The sequence below is a fragment of the Notolepis coatsorum genome, assembly GCF_963971535.1.
Source record: "Notolepis coatsorum genome assembly, chromosome: 8".
Taxonomy (NCBI): domain Eukaryota; kingdom Metazoa; phylum Chordata; class Actinopteri; order Aulopiformes; family Paralepididae; genus Notolepis; species Notolepis coatsorum.
The window spans coordinates 128,526,833-128,545,905 of record NC_140172.1 but is presented as its reverse complement, the minus strand read 5'-3'; the positions used below and the strand labels follow the sequence as shown (position 1 = coordinate 128,545,905).

General features: G+C 45.3%; 1 pseudogene across 1 annotated transcript in view; it reads right to left on the bottom strand.

Annotated features, from left to right (window-relative positions):
- Positions 1–15,398, bottom strand: part of LOC311233137 (transient receptor potential cation channel subfamily M member 4-like) — an 88,478-nt pseudogene extending 73,080 nt beyond the window's left edge. Inside the window, exons 1-3 of the transcript XR_014621072.1 lie at positions 15,260–15,398; positions 10,360–10,421; positions 8,649–8,826 (exon numbers count right to left, since the gene is read on the bottom strand). The product of XR_014621072.1 is annotated as a transient receptor potential cation channel subfamily M member 4-like (transcript). The remainder of the gene's footprint in view (positions 1–8,648; positions 8,827–10,359; positions 10,422–15,259) is intronic.
- Positions 15,399–19,073: the final 3,675 nt, after the last annotated feature.

Sequence of the window (19,073 nt, the reverse complement as noted above, 5' to 3'; positions counted from 1 at the left end):
AAAGCGGGTCGAGTCGAGTAGGTACTATGCAGTGGAAAAGCGCCATTAGACTAGAGGCAGGCTATATGCTATAAAGAGTAAAAAAAAAAAAAAAATGCTTTCAAACTTTTTTTTTGTGGTTATTGCCGCGGTACGAAATATTTCGCAAATTTGTGCGGTAAGGAAAAGATCAATACCGCTGCAGTTCTACATGCACACACCTATTACCTCCGCCTGGCCACACCCACATCCGCTCCTACATAAGCGGGGTCGTGGCCACACAATCAGCTCCTTCCCTACTTTCACCACCGAAAGTGTCTGTAACACACTACTTTAAGTTTAGTGCAGAAGTAGTTTGTTGGAGAGGAGTTTCGTTGACATTGTATCTTTGTTTTTTCTCTCTCGCTATTTTACGAAAAAACAAAGAGATAATGTCTTCACCGTCGGAGGGTCTAGACGACTACAACGCTACCCTCCACCAGCGCTTCACTATCGCTGCGTTCTCCATGCGTCGTGGGGCGTCTCTGATTCCACGGTCGTGGCAAGCAGGTGCGCCTGGTCGGCGCCCGGAGGAGAGTGTGCTTCGCCAAGGGGCCGTTGAGCTCCCATCTCCTGTGAGGTGGCCGAGTTCCGGCCCTGGTTCCCCCGCCAGAGGGCAGTCGGCCGATAGGCAGACAGTTCCTCTGGGGGCCGGGGATTTGCGTCGCAGACTCTTCGCCTCGGCTCGCTCTCGTCGTAAGACGGCGAGCAGTGGGGGTGAACGGCCTGGTGGTAGTGTTGTGCTGGAGCCGAGCGAGGGTTCTCTCGCCTCTTCTCCATATCCGATGGAAACTGAGGATTACATGGAGGGGGCGAGGGCTCTCTTGTTCGAAGGCCCAGCGTAGACGTGTCACTCTCCCCTTCAGGGAGTGGCAGGGAGTGCCGAGTCTCCCTGGGGACCCTCGTACTCTGGGACTGGGTCAAAATCTCCACCCCGGAGATGAGATACCCAGCTATCTGCCGCGTCGGACGTGCGCAAGGGATGCGAGTGACGTGGAAGAAGGTATGCAAGGGGAGTTGCTTGCCTTGTTCCCCGAGCTCATGGCGGCCGCCGTAGCCGCCAATGCCGTGGCGTTGCCGCAGCCACTGCCGGCACCTGTTCCCGATGACATGATAGGTCATCTCTGGCAACGTCGTCCTGTGAGAGACCGGCGTTGTCTGCCCATTCTTCCCAGCAATGGAGGCTTACGTGGCATATCCCGCATCGTTGGCCTTACCCCCGCCTACGTGCCAGTCACGCGGGTGGTGGGTTTGGTCCAGGGGCTAAAGGACGGGGTGCCTCGAATTGATAGCCCGATGGCATCTATCCTTTGCCCCGAGATGGTGTGGGAGCCGTTAAGAAAGCCAGTTCCCCTGGGGAAGTCGGCTAGGCAGTTGGCTTCGTGGAGTGACCAGGGGTACATCGCCTCGACACAGAGCCTGGCTGCAACCTCCAACATTGCGCAGCTGGCACGCTACATGTCGGGGCTGATGGCGGGCGGGGCGGTACTGGATGACCATCAACGGTACCTCCACGCCCAGGCGGCTGGAGCCATCCTGCATCTGACCCAGCTGCAGGCGATAGCTGCCGGGAAGGAGCGCGCCCTGGCCACTCTCAACCAGCGCCACCTTTGGCTGGAGCAGGCGCGGGTGCCGGACCAGAGGAGGATTCCACTGCTCACGGCCCCCCTCTCCGATGCTGGACTTTTCGGATCGGCCATGCAGCAGATGACGGCAGTCTGCAGGGAGATGGAGGAGGAGCGCTCCGTGCTCCAGCCCCATTTTCCCCGACCCGATGCCACCAGTGACGTGAGGAGGAGGCAACGCCGGCAGAGGAAGAAGGCCAGGAGTGGAGGATGTGCCTCTACCGCTGCAGCCAGTCGTCCTGCGCCCGGAGGGAACGGCAGGGACCGACGTGACCAGGAGGCTCCTCGGCAAGACCGTCCCTCCGGGCAGGGATGGGGGGGGGGGGGCTGTCGAGGAGGTTGCTGTCAACCCCTCTAGGCATCCCTGTGTAGGTCCCGGTCCGCCAGGCCCAGGTCCGTGCTCGTTCTCGTCGACCTGTTGGCCTGGGTTAACCCTTTGAAAACTGAAACACTTGTACTTTCCCGCCTGGACTACTGCAACGGGGTCCTGTCCGGGGTCCCAAGCAAAACCCTGGACAGGCTCCAGTATGTTCAAAATTCAGCTGCCAGGGTTCTAACCCGCACCAAACCCTGGCAGCACATCACCCCCACCCTCATCCACCTCCACTGGCTCCCCATCAAATCCTGCATCACCTACAAAACCCTGCTGCTCACCTACAAATCCCTTCATGCTCTGGCACCTCAGTACCTCACTGACCTCCTCCACCCCTACACTCAGTCACGGTCCCTACGATACACGGACACTGGTCAGCTCTCCATCCGCCGAACCAGACTGCGGACCTTCGGGGACAGAGCTTTCAGTGTGGCAGCTCCCACCCTCTGGAACTCCCTCCCTGCAGAACTCCGCACCACCCCAACTTTGGACTCATTCAAAAACCTGCTCAAAACCCACCTCTTCAACTTGGCCTTTAACCCCTAATCTCTCACTTTATATGTATATGTTGTGTCTGTCCACTGTCTAGTTACTTTGTTACTCCCCCCCCCACTATGTAAAGCGACCTTGGGTCCCTTGAAAGGCGCTATATAAAATTAAGTTATTATTATTATTATTATTATTACTGCTTGTATAGCCTGTGTATACGCGCAGTTATGTTTCTGAGTTTTCTTGGTGGGTTAAGGGAACAACCGCCCCCTGTTAAACTAAACATAGGGGGGTGGTTGGTTCCCCGGTGTGTTGGTAGCAGGGTCGACTCACGGGTTGAGGCCGGGCTTGACCCCGTCTGCCCGAGAGTATGCCCCTGCATCTTTCATGACGTCTGCCAATTGTGTCAGCCTCTTCTTTGAACCTCGACCCCGCTAGATTGGGGGATCGGGTTTGTGGAGGTTGGGGGATCGGGTTTGTGGAGGTTATGACATGGTGCACAGCATACCGAACACCCCTTCCACCGGGATACTGTTTTTCCGCAGTAGTCCCTTTAGGCGCCTGTCTAGTCGAGTTCTGCTCTTGGGGCCTGTTGCCTGGATTGAGGGATCAACCTCCTTGGGGGTTGTCTCCCCGGCACGCCGGCTGGCCCCGCAGTGTTGTGGGGGGGTAGCCTCTTGAAGAGTGCTTCAGAGCGGCGTGCCAAGGGGGGAAGGGCCTGCTCTTGGTTTGGGCCCTGTCCGATACGCTGGCGATGTGGGGGGTGATGTCACCAGTGACCGTCTGGTGGGGTCCCGATGCTGCGGCCTCGTTGGCCTCACCAGGCCCCTTTTTTCAGGGGGTCCTAGCCCTTAGGTTGTCCTAGGGCTGGGACCTCCTCCGCGCTCCACTGCTGCAGCCTTGCCACGGGGTTGGGTTCTTGGCCTTCACCCCGTGATGTTGGGGTGTTTTGTTCCCGTCCGTTCCCTGGTGGCGCGTGGGATGCGCGCCCGAGTGGTCCTTCTGAACGAAGGTAAATCCCACGGTCTGCTCACCCTGTGCGTTGAGGTGCTGAACCCTCTTCGCACAGTCGGATCCGATTCCCTCCTGTCCTCCTCTAGGGAGGACCGGGGGGCTCGGGTCCTCCCCTGTTCTGATGGTTGTAGGGGGCCTCAGCGGGTACATCTGTCGAGCTTCTCGCTCTGCTCAGCTCCTGTGTTCCAAATAGAGCAGAGCATGAAGCTATACGATCTATAAACATAAGGTTATCCTATAACCCTAGTTATATGAGTATAGCGAGCGCTCTGCTCTGACTCACTGAGGACCCCGTGGTCTTCGCCTTCGGTGGTGAAAGACTTGGGAAGGAGCTTATTGTGTGGCCACGACCCCGCTTATGTAGGAGCGGATGTGGGTGTGGCCAGGCGGAGGTAATAGGTGTGTGCAGGTGAACGTTTTATTCATTATTAGAGTGGATAAAGGGATAGTTCCAAATAGAGCAGAGCGCTCGCTATACTCATATAACTAGGGTTATAGTAGATTAAGTAGATTCATTTTTTTTTTAAAGACTAATTTAATCAGATTAACACATTCAGAGCCGGCCGGATATGACCAAATTAGGGCTTGGATGCCAGAACTTTAATCAATGAGAGGACGGGGAAATTTGCGAGTGCTTAAAATATATCTTAAATTATGGCTATGGGTCTAATACACCCGTCACTTATCAAGGACTTGCTTGCAGTCAACATGTACGAAACGGATAGTTTTTTCATCTGTACATTTCCATTTTATACCGTTTTGAATACGAGTATAGTTTGAGATTTCTAGTAATTCCAGAGAAAGACGCGATAATACCCCTTTAGTGGAATATCATTTTTCGGCTGATTTATGAATAGTTTTCAAATAAACGCTAGATTATCGATAGTATATGTGTCCTTATGCACGCTAGAGAAGCGGGCTGAAAAATCGCTTATCCGTGCATTGCTCCACGTCAACGGCACGCACACACACACACACGTTGTGACCGCTGTGAAAAAAACATCAGATTAACCCAATACTGGTAACATAGATTCCTTACCTGACATCTGATGTTCTGCAAAAAGATTAATCCAATTCCTGATCGCCATTCCAAATATTGATCGCATTTATTGATCCAACGTTATAGTCCAAAACACATAATCGACGCTGCTCCCAGCCTCCCCAGTCAATGTGGTAACACGATACTGCTTGCCCGAGAAGGGATTTTTTTTCCTGATGCACAGTCCCAGCCAATCCAATCCAATAATGTGCAATACCATCCGGGAGACGGTAGGCAGCGGTATTTTCCCTTTTGCGAGCTCAGACCCATTCCCAACGATAACATCAGGTTGGATGGATGAAAATGAATGGATATCGCTAATAAAAGAAATAACGATTAAAACCAGACTATACTCGTGATTGGCACTCAAGCGATGGAGAGTTAACCCGACTATACTCGTGGTTGGCACTGAATGGGTTAATCACTTTATTGAAATTGAAGATTTTGTTGAGGATTATACATATTTTTTTGGATTACGTCATAAAATATGATGACAAACATTCGAAGAGGGTAATCAGTAAAAGAAATGACATTCGGTACAGCCATACAGTACAGCCCTACAGTACAGGGGGGGCAGAGTGCACCATTGTGAAGGATGGGTGCGCTGCATTTACAACACAAGACAAAATGACAGAATTTCTTGATTATCTTGTTTTCCTGATGGTGGGATTAACCGCCTGGCCCTAGTCTGTACTGTTCATCACTCTCCTCAGAGCACAAGATAACAACTGAGTTCATTATGTAGGGAGCAGCTCAACCAATCAATTATGTTACAATGATATCAAGGAGCAGAGGGTAATCAGGCGTTACTGTCTTACACACTAACATCAATCAGAAACAGAGGGTTATCAGGAGTTACTGTCTTACACATTAACATCAATCAGAAACAGAGGGTAATCAGGCGTTACTGTCTTACACACTAACATCAATCAGAAACAGAGGGTTATCAGGAGTTACTGTCTTACACATTAACATCAATCAGAAACAGAGGGTAATCAGGAGTTACTGTCTTACACACTAACATCAATCAGAAACAGAGGGTAATCAGGAGAGCTACTGTTTTACACACTAACATCAATCAGAAACAGGAACATGTTGGTAACATCCAGCTAGGGCTGGGCGATTAATTCGAAATCATGATTTAGGACGATTTCAAAAAAAGAAATACATTTTTTTTAATTATTATTAGTCACCTTTTATTTTACAAAAAGTGATGTTTGGTGAAAGTTAGATTTGCACTTCATTAAATTCATTCTTGTTTGATGATCAAGAGGCACCTTTTATTTGTTTTAAGTGAAGTTTGGTGAAAAAGCAAGTTATTGCACTATTATTAATCCCAATAGGGATTATCATCTTTGTTTGATCAAGAGTAACCTTTTATTATATATATATATTATTTTATTCACTTAATATTATTTAAGCTTATTTGAATGATTTCCTTGGTGTTTCTAGTTTTTAACAAAAAATCGGATGTGGTGTGAAAAAATCTGAGATTTTCTTTTTAGGCCATATCGCCCCCAACCCTACTTCCAGCCACACCTGACGAGGTCAGAGGCAACAGAGTTAAAGACTTTCATTAAACCCCAGAGGAAACAATGCAGTGAGATAACAAGTTAACTTGCATTCCTCTAGTAGTGAGTGGTTGAGCTGGGCGGGCCAGGTTACATGTGGTCATGATACACATGATATATTCTTGTAGGGCTGGGCGGGCCAGGTTACATGTGGTCATGATACACATGATATATTCTTGTAGGGCTGGGCGGGCCAGGTTACATGTGGTCATGATACACATGATATATTCTTGTAGGGCTGGGCGGGCCAGGTTACATGTGGTCATGATATATTCTTGTAGGGCTGGGCGGGCCAGGTTACATGTGGTCATGATATATTCTTGTAGGGCTGGGTGGGCCAGGTTACATGTGGTCATGATACACATGATATATTATTGTAGGGCTGCACGCTGCCGTTCAAATATAATAAACTAGTTTGTGAAAAAATACATTTTGGCCCATCATATATATCATTATTGGCTAATAAGAAAACATGCAATGTAAACCTGAAACGGAGGGCAGCGAGCAGCTGGAGTGAAACTGTGGAACAGAATGTGGTGCTAAAGCAATGTCCAAACATGAGACAATTCAAACTGAATTATAAGGAAGTGATGTTCACGAGGTACAGGGATGAGGAAGGGATTTGACATTCACCGGTGTTTACATTTTTATTTTATTTCTTTCATGTTTATAGTTTTTTTTTGTTTTGCATATATATATATATATATATATTTGTTTTGTAATGTTTTAAATTAGTACACTCATTTGAGTAGTGGAAAAGGGGTAGTTTTAAGTATAAGTGTATACTTCTTCCTACTCCTTTTCGAACATGTAAATTGAGTTATGTTTTGCTTTTGTTTATTTTTCTCATTTAATTTCTTGAGATCAATGATTTGTTTTGATTTTATAGTTTGTATTTATTTACATGTTCGAAATAAAGATTAAAAACAAATCAATCCTTCCCGTTGGCAATAACGTTATACTCGACACTTAATACCTATTGTCAATCAAAAACGTCAGTTACCATTTGTAATAATTAACATTACATTACCTCCACTCTGTCTAAAAACTAGTTTTAAAAACAAATGTGTGCTTGAAATAAGTTAAATAATATACCTAGGGTCCAGGATTCTCTCTCCGTATTGGTTAAAGTGGGAAGGGATTCTAGAAAATGTATTTCCAGTTTACTGCAGAGCAAGAGGGACTGGGAGACCCATGTTACTGACCAGACACTATATCAGTGATGACGGTTTACTGCAGAGTGGAGGGACTGGGAGACTCATGTTACTGACCAGACACTCTGTATCAGTGATGGCTGTTTACTGCAGAGTGGAGGGACTGGGAGACCCAAGTTACTGACCAGACACTCTGTATCAGTGATGGCTGTTTACTGCAGAGTGGAGGGACTGGGAGACCCATGTTACTGACCAGACACTCTATATCAGTGATGACTGTTTACTGCAGAGTGGAGGGACTGGGAGACCCATATTACTGACCAGACACTCTATATATCAGTGATGGCTGTTTACTGCAGAGTGGAGGGACTGGGAGACCCAAGTTACTGACCAGACACTCTATATCAGTGATGGCCGTTTACTGCAGAGTGGAGGGACTGGGAGACCCATGTTACTGACCAGACACTCTATATATCAGTGATGGCTGTTTACTGCAGAGTGGAGGCACTGGGAGACCCACGTTACTGACCAGACACTCTCTATATATCAGTGATGGCTGTTTACTGCAGAGTGGAGGGACTGGGAGACCCATGTTACTGACCAGACACTCTCTATATATCAGTGATGGCTGTTTACTGCAGAGTGGAGGGACTGGGAGACCCAAGTTACTGACCAGACACTATATATCAGTGATGGCCGTTTACTGCAGAGCAAGAGGGACCGGGAGACCAATGTTACTGACCATACACTATATCAGTGATGGCTGTTTACTGCAGAGTGGAGGGACTGGGAGACCCATGTTACTGACCAGACACTCTATATCAGTGATGGCTGTTTACTGCAGAGTGGAGGGACTGGGAGACCCAAGTTACTGACCAGACACTATATATCAGTGATGGCCGTTTACTGCAGAGCAAGAGGGACCGGGAGACCAATGTTACTGACCATACACTATATCAGTGATGGCTGTTTACTGCAGAGTGGAGGGACTGGGAGACCCATGTTACTGACCAGACACTCTATATCAGTGATGGCTGTTTACTGCAGAGTGGAGGGACTGAGGGACCCATGTTACTGACCAGACACTCTATATCAGTGATGGCTGTCAGAATGTAGAGCTATGCTGCTAAACACTTTCAAAGCTTGCATGAAAGGACAGATGGTAGCTAGTCAATCCTGTTGATCCAATCATGTACATTTTATTAATCTGTATTTTTGCACAATCTAGGCGGGCATGGCCACCTACATTTCACTACACTACATGTCTTGTGTATGTATGTGACAAATAAAACTCCATAATAATAAGCACTTCCAGCATCTTTATCGATGCTCTATGAAGCAGAGAAAAGGCTCCGTCAGACTCACGTTGCTGTTTCTCTTGCTGGCTCCTGCAAACTGCAGCTCTCCGAAGGCGTCCGTGGGGTACTCTGAGGAGTGCTGCGCGCTGTCCCAGTGGTTCACCATCGCAGTGCTGAAGTAGTCCCCCAGCGCCACCGAGGCATGGGCGTCCCGGGCACCTCCACACTGACACAGCCTGCCATTACTGAGACACGGTAAGACAGTAAGATCACTGAGACAGCCTGCCATTACTGAGACACGGTAAGACAGTAAGATCACTGAGACACGATAAGACAGTAAGATCACTATCAGCTTGACATTAATCTCCAACAGCGTCAGCTTTATCATAAATATTACTATATGTACCAAATGTCTTTTACTAGTATGCACTTTGCTACTAGTAATCGACCTTGCCCATACTACTACCTACTATGCTAATATATGTCTATACTACTACCTACTAGGGGTGGGATATATGTGATATCGAAGGAAGGTATTCTCCCTTTCTGTGTGTGTGCGTTTGGAAAGATCAGATGAAGTCAGACGAGTATATTATATTGATAGTAAATGTACTGAGGGTGGACAGATAATGTTGATATTTAAACATAAAAAATACAATACATAATAAATGTATTCATGATCATCATGAAACATAAAACAATTGTAGGAACGGTTTGGGAGAGGAAGGGGTTTTAGGTTGCGTGTTGAGTTCCAAAGAAATGTACTTAAAGTTTAAAGCTCAATATATCAAAACGTGGCACTTTATAGTGAACAGGAGGTCTATTTGTATTAAAAACAATAGATTGTTTTTCATTTAAATGTCTGGAAGAGCTCAAAAATAAAAATGTAAAATGATATTTCCGTTGTCTTTTTTGAGTTGATCTAAATGTTAGATTGTGTTAAATGTGCACATAATATCGTCTCATATCGATCGCAGGCACCTGAATCGTATCGTATCGTGGCAGACTTTGCGATATCGGCAAATATCATTATCGTTGTCCGAAGAATCAATATCGTATCGTATCGTGATGAAACTGGTGATTCCCACCCCTACTACGCTAATAATTATGTCTAGACTACTACCAGTACCTACTATGCCAATATGTCTAGACTACTATCTACTCAAGACTGTAGCACTTAGATTCAACACTGTTAGATGAACAATCTTACTGACACTTAGATGCCAGAGTTGTACCCTTCCTGCTGACCTGTCGTACACAACTTGTAAGTCTCTTTGGATAAAGGTGTCAGGTAAATGACAAAAATGTAAATGACCATAATTCCTCTAATAGTGACCGGTATTCAATTACAAGCCGGGTCTCTATTAATGGCCGGGTGCGCTCTTGAGCTAAGCAATTATAAGCCGACCTCCTAATACAAGCCGGGTTACTAATATACTGAGCTGCATACTGAGCTGCTATTGGTAAAGTTACTTGATTTCACTTTGAAAACGTTGAAATGACCAGTGACCACCTGCAATTGCACTGTTTACTATTTCATACAGTACTTGGTTTCAATAAATGAACCCAGTACATTTTACTGGGTTCAAACTGACACAAAATGTTGATTTATTCATTATGATCCGTTTGAAAATTAGAAATATAGGCCTCTCTCTTATACATGCCTCCTCCTAATAAAAGCCTGGTACCCGCTACAGTTTAAGCAAATACAAGCCCGGGTCACTATTAGAGGAATTACGGTATGTAACATGATCATCATCTTGTGCACACTCTCTTACCTGAAGGAATCCTCCACGAAGGTGGTGCACACTCTCTTCTTGAAGGTTTTGGGGATCCAGCTCTGAAAAAATAAAAAATGTGTAAAATGTGTCCTTCAGTTATCAGTGTAAAGTTGTGGAATTCTCTCCATAGCGAGCTTAAGGGATGTAATAGTGTTTGTCGATTCAAAAAGAATTATAAAAAAATAAGAATTTAGTCAGTATGAAAGTCAAATGTGATCTGAATAGTGAGATCTTTTTTTTTTTCCTTCTTTATTATTATTATTAAAAAATGTCTTGTTTAAACTGTGGATTGTTTGTTTCTTGTATATGGTATAAATTATTATTTTGTGTAAATTAGGTTGTACGCCAACCATCAAGTAAATACTTGTTTAGTTTAGGAATAAGGGGCAGGTAACTATAAGATTTATTCTTCTTCCTGCTTAGGCCTGCCACGATAACACATTTTGCTGGGCGATTAATTGCCCCCGAAAATATCGCGATAAGCGATATTATTGCGACCGGTTAGAGAAATTTTTTTTGAGAAATTTATTTCCCAAAACTTTTATTTTGAAGCCCACCGCTCCGTCTTTTCCGGTGTTTTAGACTTTTATTTTGAAGCCCACCGACCGGAGCGGAAGTATTGTTGTTATTATCCTAGCAGCATCTATGAGCGGCCAACTTGTCTCGTCCGGTTGTGTTTTTGAGCTAATGATAAAACAAATGTTGAGATTGTTGGTGAGCAACTAACTTTAGGTTAGTTTTAACGTTAGCTACTAACGTTAGATGCAGCTACTACAGGCAATCAACGATGAGGAGGAAGCGTCAAAGCCGTATAGAATAGAATAGCCCTGTGGTGCGTAGGCACGGGAGCGCAACTCGATTACCTGTTATAATAAATTAATTCATGTTTAACTTGTCCCCGTGTCCAGTCCTTTGACTAGTCCCACCCGTTCATTGTAAACAATGATGCATGTAATTGTATTAACGTTATTCTGTGTTGTAGCTATGCTATACGTTGTATTTCGTTTGTTAGCTATTTAGCTAATGTTGTTGGCATTGAATGAGCATCAACACTAGATCTTTAATCTTTATTTAGCAGTCCAGTTTCTCCGGGCAGTAGCGAGTAACTACTTGGGTCTAAAAATAGCTAACGTTACACTACAAAGAACGCTATTTGGTTAAAAGGAGCAACACTATTGAGAAATGTAGTTCAGCTATATGTGGCGTTGCTAGTGCCCCACGGAGCTCCCGTGCTGTGCTCTGTAGTAAGGCCAGCGGCCCCCCACACAGAGTGACTGACGAGGGGTACTGGTTCCGCCTCATTAAAACAAACGCGCAAATAGCAATTAATCGCGCCCGTCAAAATCATTGCATTAATTTTAATTATCGCGGCAATTAATCGATTTATTGCTTATCGCGGCAGGCCTAGCCACCATAGAAAGTGCATTTAAAAAAAAAAAAAAATGTGGGGAGGGAAATTGTTGTCGTTACACAACTATCACACCCTATCCCACAATGCCGGGCAATCCCTTTCACACAGACACCGGGGCGATACCACCCTGACATTTTCACTAAACCTGAACCATCAACTTTGCCCCCCCCCCCCCCCCCCCCCAGCCCTTTCCTACCTTAGTTTCACACAGAACGGCATGCCTGCATAATGGGGTGAGATTGCCGGCTTGAGCGGGCTTTGAAAGGGGTTTATGAATTGAGCCTCAGCTGGGACTGAATCCTGAATCCACTAAAGGGTCCCATCTATCATGTCAGCCGCCGCCCACTGCCCCTCCACACCCCACCTCCTACATCTCCACCCTTCACTCTTCCTTTCACTTCTCCAGCCATCTTTCAACCCCTAGGCTGGCTCCAGATTACTGCAGCTGTCATTAAATGTCTACCATAATAATCCCTCCATTAACTGTGTCTCAGGCGCCCAGCGACCTGTCATCTAACATAGTGTTGCCGCCGCTCCTTTTGTCCATGGTATGATATTTATGATTGTGTATGAAGAAACTTTGATTGTATTGATTCCATGTGGCAAATAAAACTCTGAATCTGAACAAATGTAAAACTTTTTTTAGGCTTAGGCTATTTAGCCTAATGTTGATGATCATATTAGATCCAAATGCATCGTCAGTCATCATGCAGCACAAGTACAGTACAACAAAAAAGTAGGGATGCTCGATATTGGCTTTTTTACCGATACCGATATTCCGATATTGTCCAACTCTTAATTTCCGATACCGATATCAACCGATATCAACCGATACCGATATATGCAGGGTTCCCCCCCCAAAAAACTGAATAATTTCAGGTAACTAATAATTTCACTGGATATATATATAACAAATATTGTTATTGTTTTTTTCTTTTTTTAAACCGATACCGATATTTTCCGATATCACATTTTACTGCCGATATGGGCCGATAATATCGGTCGGCCGATAATATCGGACATCCCTACAAAAAAGGTTTGGCATCCAACCAGAGTGCAAATGTAACAGTGAAGTGCAACAGTAATATGTACAGGTGATTAAACTACAATTTGTGAACTGAAAGAGTTCACAAATAACAGGGTGATTCTACACAACTTCTACCGCTGTGTGATTGAGAGAGTTCTTACTTCCTCCTGTACTATATGGTTTAGTAACATTACAGACCAGGAGAAGAAATCTCTGAACAGAATTGTGTGCGTCTCGCACGCAAGACAATCAGGGTTAGCCTGCCAGCTCTAGAAGAGATCTATGGTGCCAGGCTGCTTTCCTGTGCCTCTGGTATTATCGACAACGACCCTCTTTGTCCCCCTCCCGTCGGGCAGACGCTACCGCTCTATCACATGCTCCACCTCTCGGTTTACAAAGAGTTTCTTCCCCAGTGCTGTGTGCAGCCTGAATAACTCCAAAGACTAGATTTTTATATTATCCTATTTTTATTTGGTGTGTTATTAGTCAGGTTGTGGAAGTGCTGTTTTTGTGTGTCTGTGCATCACGCACTTTGATTATATGCACTTCTACTATAAATTGTGCCTCAGGCTCTATGCATTATGCACTTTACTATGATATGCAATTTTAGGGGATGTTGATATCAACTTTAGCATTTGTCCTTTTATACTGTCTGTGTTTTTACATATTTTTTTCTGTACCGTTTCTACTCTGCTCCTGTATTGGATTAGTTGTAGACAGTGTTTGCTCTGTACCTGTATTCCAATGTGGATTCGTCCATACATGGTGAATTAAATCTCTGACTCTGATTTGAAATATGCCTATATGTTTGATTGATTGATTGAATTATTGATTATTAACAGATTGCAGAATGGGTACAATACAGCACGGCTCAATACAAACAACTGCTCAGGATGCAGACCAGAGAAAGACTTTAGTCTTGTTTACATCAGGGTCCCCCATGTGTAGTAGGGTTATTGAAAGACATGGGGGGGGGGGGTTGTTTCAAGAGTTCACTTGGATAGCTGCAGGTTTCACAACTGCTATGTACACAACATGTTGACTTTTGGCGCAGTCAGCACTGGGTGGGGGGGGGCTGAGAATCTACTGTAGGCGACCTGCTCTGTGCTTCAAGACAGCACTGGGGGGGGCTGAGAATCTACTGTAGGCGACCTGCTCTGTGCTTCAAGACAGCACTGGGGGGGGGGCTGAGAATCTACTGTAGGCGACCTGACCAACGAACTAGATTCTTGTACCGGATCTCCTCTCTGGTAAACAAGAATACCCTGAAGACTCTGGCAGGAGCACTCATTCAAGGGTACTATGACTATGCGTGCACCTCATGGTACCAAAGCCCCTCAAAGGCGCTTTAAACAAAATTACAAACATCACAAAACAAACTGGTCAGACTACTACTTGACCTGAACCCCAGAACCCACCTCACCCCTGCCCACTTTGACAACCTAGGATGGCTTAGAGTAGACGACAGAGTACAGCAACTTGCAATGGGCCTGGTCTTCAAGATACACTATACGACCGGGGTGCCCATGTACATGTCAAAATACTTCCCAAAGGTCAGTGAATACCACAACCACTACACCAGAGGAAGCTCAACAAATCATGATAAACCCAGATTCGGCTCAAACAAGGGACTAAACACGTTTCACAATTATGCCACAACAATGTGGAACGCCCTACCCAAAGCTGTAAAGGAATGTGAATCCCTGCCCACATTCAAAACCGCTCTTAAAGAGCACCTACGGGAGGCTGCAATTCGAAACTGGCCACCATAAATGCCCAAAACCCCCACCACCTCCTAATAGACAGTCTCCTCCCCATCATATGTATATACTCTGTCAGGATATAGGGGTAACAGTACTGTATATTTGAATACCGCTTATGTCACAAATGTATCAGTACTAAATACCTATATGTCCCTATGCCATAAATGTCATGGATGTTGTGTATGTCATAAATGTCTATATGAAATGAAAATGGGGGACCCTGATGGAAACAAGACAAACGTCTTTCTCTGGTCTGCATCCCCTTAACAATTGTATGTATTGAGCCGTACTGTATTGTACCCATTCTGCAATCTGTTAAATAAAGTTTTCATTCATTCATTCATTCATTCATTCATTCATTCATCTGTGGTTCAAGACAGCACTGGGGGGGGGGGCTGAGAATCTACTGTGATCTGTGGTTCAAGACAGCACGGGGGGGCTGAGAATCAGCTGTAGGCGACCTGCTCTGTGCTTCAAGACCACGGTGTCATTGTGTCGGTAACAGGAATCGCTGTACGCAAATAGCATGTGATTCAGTTGATCAAGCCGCAAACCCCGCGGTACACATATCTCAATATCTGCCACCCGTACCAGTATTTAAACAGCCCCTCTGTGTTAAACTGATAAACACGGATAACCACTGTCCACCAATCCACCTGGAATCACAGTAACACAACTGTTTAACACAACTCCCACCTGGTCCTTTTCAGCCTTAGAGATGTTGCCACCGACGCCTTGTCCGTCTTCTGTCATGTTCTCTCCTGTCGCGCCGTGAGATAATCAACCGGTCTACTTCCGTGCCGAGGACATGCCGTGCGTGTTGTTGTTGTGTGTGTTGTTCGGAACTTGTGATGGCATTTCTCCGTCTGTAGCCTTTATTTAATGCGCGCCGACACAGGAAACCATGGGTGCGCCGGGACGCGCAGCTCAGGTGAGGGCGTGGTTTGTCTGAGTGGTTTCGGTTTGTCTGAGGGAGTTTTTCTTTTCTTTTTATCTGTGTCAACAAAACAATTCCTCCACCGGGTTCAGGAACTAGGAGGGGCCACGGCTGCTGGATTCATACGTCCGGACTTGTATTTGTACAGTTAAGCCATGTGCGGCTGTCATGTAATGCCTCGGCCATGCTGCCAGGAGCGTTCCTTGTTTTGATTGATTGATTGATTGAAAAGTTTATTAACAGATTGCAGAATGGGTACAGTGTACAGTACAGCTCAATACATACAATTACATTAACTGCCACGGAGTTTGCCCCTCTCATGGGGGACCCTGATGTAAACAAGACGAAAGTCTTTCTCTGGTCTGCATCCTCGGTGCGATCCACGGGGGGAGCTCGGTCCGCTATAACTCCCCTAGATCAGACATCAGCTCCCCTGGGGGTCTCTAAAGCTCCCCTGGGGGTCTCTAAATTACTGAAAATAAATGCTACTTTTGCCATGCATTTCTAATTTTTCTGTAATTTTCTGTATCATCACCGTGTATAATAATAAACGTATGCTATTTTGGATGTATGATTAATGATTTGCGCACTAATTCACACGTAATATGGCAACATGCATGCTATTCTTGCAATTACCATTCGGAGCGCGGCGGCGCTGCAGCCTGCACGCACGCACGGTACAAATCAAACTTGACCCACTTTGTAACCTGACTTGTTGACACAGTGATCGTTTTGACAGCCAGTAGTCACTCAGGAATGCATAATGTCTAAACGAAAACAAGTAAGCCTAACCAATTTTGGTTTCACGAAGACAGTGAAGCTGACAGAGCAGCAGCCAGCAGGAGGCGGGCCGCGGGATCATACAGGCGACGCCGTTACAATTACACCTGCTTGGTGCTGCTCCGGTGGGGACTATTATTAGTATTACAACGCCCGGTGACCGTGCCGTGGAAGCCCAGACCGTCCAGACGGCCGGACCTCAACAAGTGAGTTGTCTAGTATTATGTGTTCTGTAGTTACTGAAACTGATTGAATATATGACAGGATTCAAGAGGTTTATTTGTCACATACATACATACACAAGGCCTACAGGTTGGTTTGCCGCACACTGTTGTATGTATTGAGCTGTACTGTACCCATTCTGCAATCTGTTAATAAACTTTTCAATCAATCAATCAATACCACTCTCTGCCACCACTCTAAGCCTATGGAGATGTTTACCTTCTTTGCCTGGCTATAACTTTTTAAATTGTATTGCTAAATTGACATTACTATGGCCCATTCAACATCGATTATCTATCGTTCAGGATGTAGGAACGTTATACTTTTTCATTCATAGATTCATACGAAAATACCGTCTAGAATATAAATATGTTTTTATCGTTTTCTGCAGTAATTAGGGGGTGGGTGGGGTACACTGTACAAGCAAAACTGTATATTGGAATATTGACAAAGCCATACTTGGTCATTTACTGTACATTGGAGGGGGTTGGGTTAGGACATTTGCAGGGGCCAGTTTCGAATTGCAGTCTCCTGTAGGTGTTCTTTGAGAGTGGTTTTGAAAGTGGGTAGTGATTCGGTTTTGTCTGTGCGTTGGCGGGGCGTCGGGGCGCGTGTAGTCTTTTACCAACGCACTTGCAGTTTTCCGCGATCTGATTGGCCACTGACGTTTCTCTCAGCGCCAATCGCGTAACGCCTAGTTCTATCACTGGTTAAGCTTGGCGACTCTTTCGAAGTTGGTTAAGGTTAGAGTTTGGTTTAGAGCAGGGCGATAGACCACCAGATTCCAAACTCTAACCTTAACCAACTTCGAAAGAGTCGCCAGTGATAGAGCTAGGTGTTAGCTAGCTAGCAGGCTGTTAGAGGCAGAACTAGGCGTAACGCGATTGGCGCTGAGAGAAACGTCAGTGGCCAATCAGATCGCGGAACCCGAACGCAGAACTGCAAGTGCGTTGGTAAAAGACTACATGCCGTCGGGGCCCGTGATTTTTTTCCGTAGCCTATGTGTGCGAAGACGCTCTCTGATTGGCTAGCCGTGTACAGCGAAGACCCTCTCTGATTGGTTTAGCGCCGAAGGGTCTCTTCCGCCTTGTACATATTCTCTGCTTCAAAGTGGTTATGCTTTGGCCCTCTTTCGAAGTGGGTTATGCTTAGAGTTAGGGTTAAGGTTAAGGTTAAGGTTAGGGTTAGAGTTAGGCGGAAGAGACCCTTCGGCGCTAAACCAATCAGAGAGGGTCTTCGCTGTACGCGGCTAGCCAATCAGAGAGCGTCTTCGCACACATAGGCTACGGAAAAAAATCACACCGTCGAGGCTTGTACCTTGTCTTGTTTCCTGTAAAACCCGGAAGTAGTCAGGTTGTGCTGTTTATTTTTAACCCTAACCTTAACCCTAACCTTAACCCGAACCCGAACCCTAACCCTAACCCTAACCTTAACCTTAACCTTAACCCTAACCCTAAATTGCAACACGGAACACAGAAATGCAAATGCTGTCGAGTCCTCACTGCTTGTAAAAATAAACAGCACAAACTGACTACTGCACAGTCAAACCGAGAACAAGCCCGAATGCATAGTCAAACCGAGTATAAGCCCTGAAGTCCCGCCTCAAACCGAGTACAAGCCTCAAAGCCCCGCCCAGACGTTGGGCTTGCGGCTCTGCAGATATCGCCTATTGTAATTAGAGATGTTCCGATACCATTTTTTCCTTCCCGATCCGATTCCGATACCTAAGCTTTGGGTATTGGCCGATACCGATACTGATCCGATACCAGTGCATACATAAAAAAAAAAATAAAATTATATAAATTATATATATTAAAAAAAAATTTACTGCTACTGTTTTATATATGTTTTTTAGTACTAATAACTATAAAGTAATGGTATTTATTCAACAACAGGTGATTGTATAGATTAGTATTAGTATCAGTAATTGAAAACTATCTCAATGAGTTCACCCACGGAAAGCTTGTTGGCACATTAGTTCCACACGGACATTATTCGTTGCTGCACTTGCTTCCACAAGGCTCCGTTTAAGTAGCAGAGGCTATGTTGTGATTTTTGCACAATAAATATTCAACATTCTCTTTTGAGACTCCGCCTCAGACTCTTATCATTTGGCACTAAAAGCTAAACATTGTCACCGATATGGCTGTCCGCAACATGTCATTAATTGTGTACGCGAGGTGGTCGATCAGTGACGGTTAACGTGAGCTAGGTTAGCTAGCATGAGCTACCGGTAGATGGATATCGGTATCGGAAATTAAGAGTTGGACAATATCGGAATATCGGTATCGGTAAAAAAGCCAATATCGAGCATCCCTACTTTTTTGTTGTACTGTACTTGTGCTGCATGATGACTGACGATGCATTTGGATCTAATATGATCATCAACATTAGGCTAAATAGCCTAAGCCTAAAAAAAGTTTTACATTTGTTCAGATTCAGAGTTTTATTTGCCACATGGAATCAATACAATCAAAGTTTCTTCATACACAATCATAAATATCATACCATGGACAAAAGGAGCGGCGGCAACACTATGTTAGATGACAGGTCGCTGGGCGCCTGAGACAC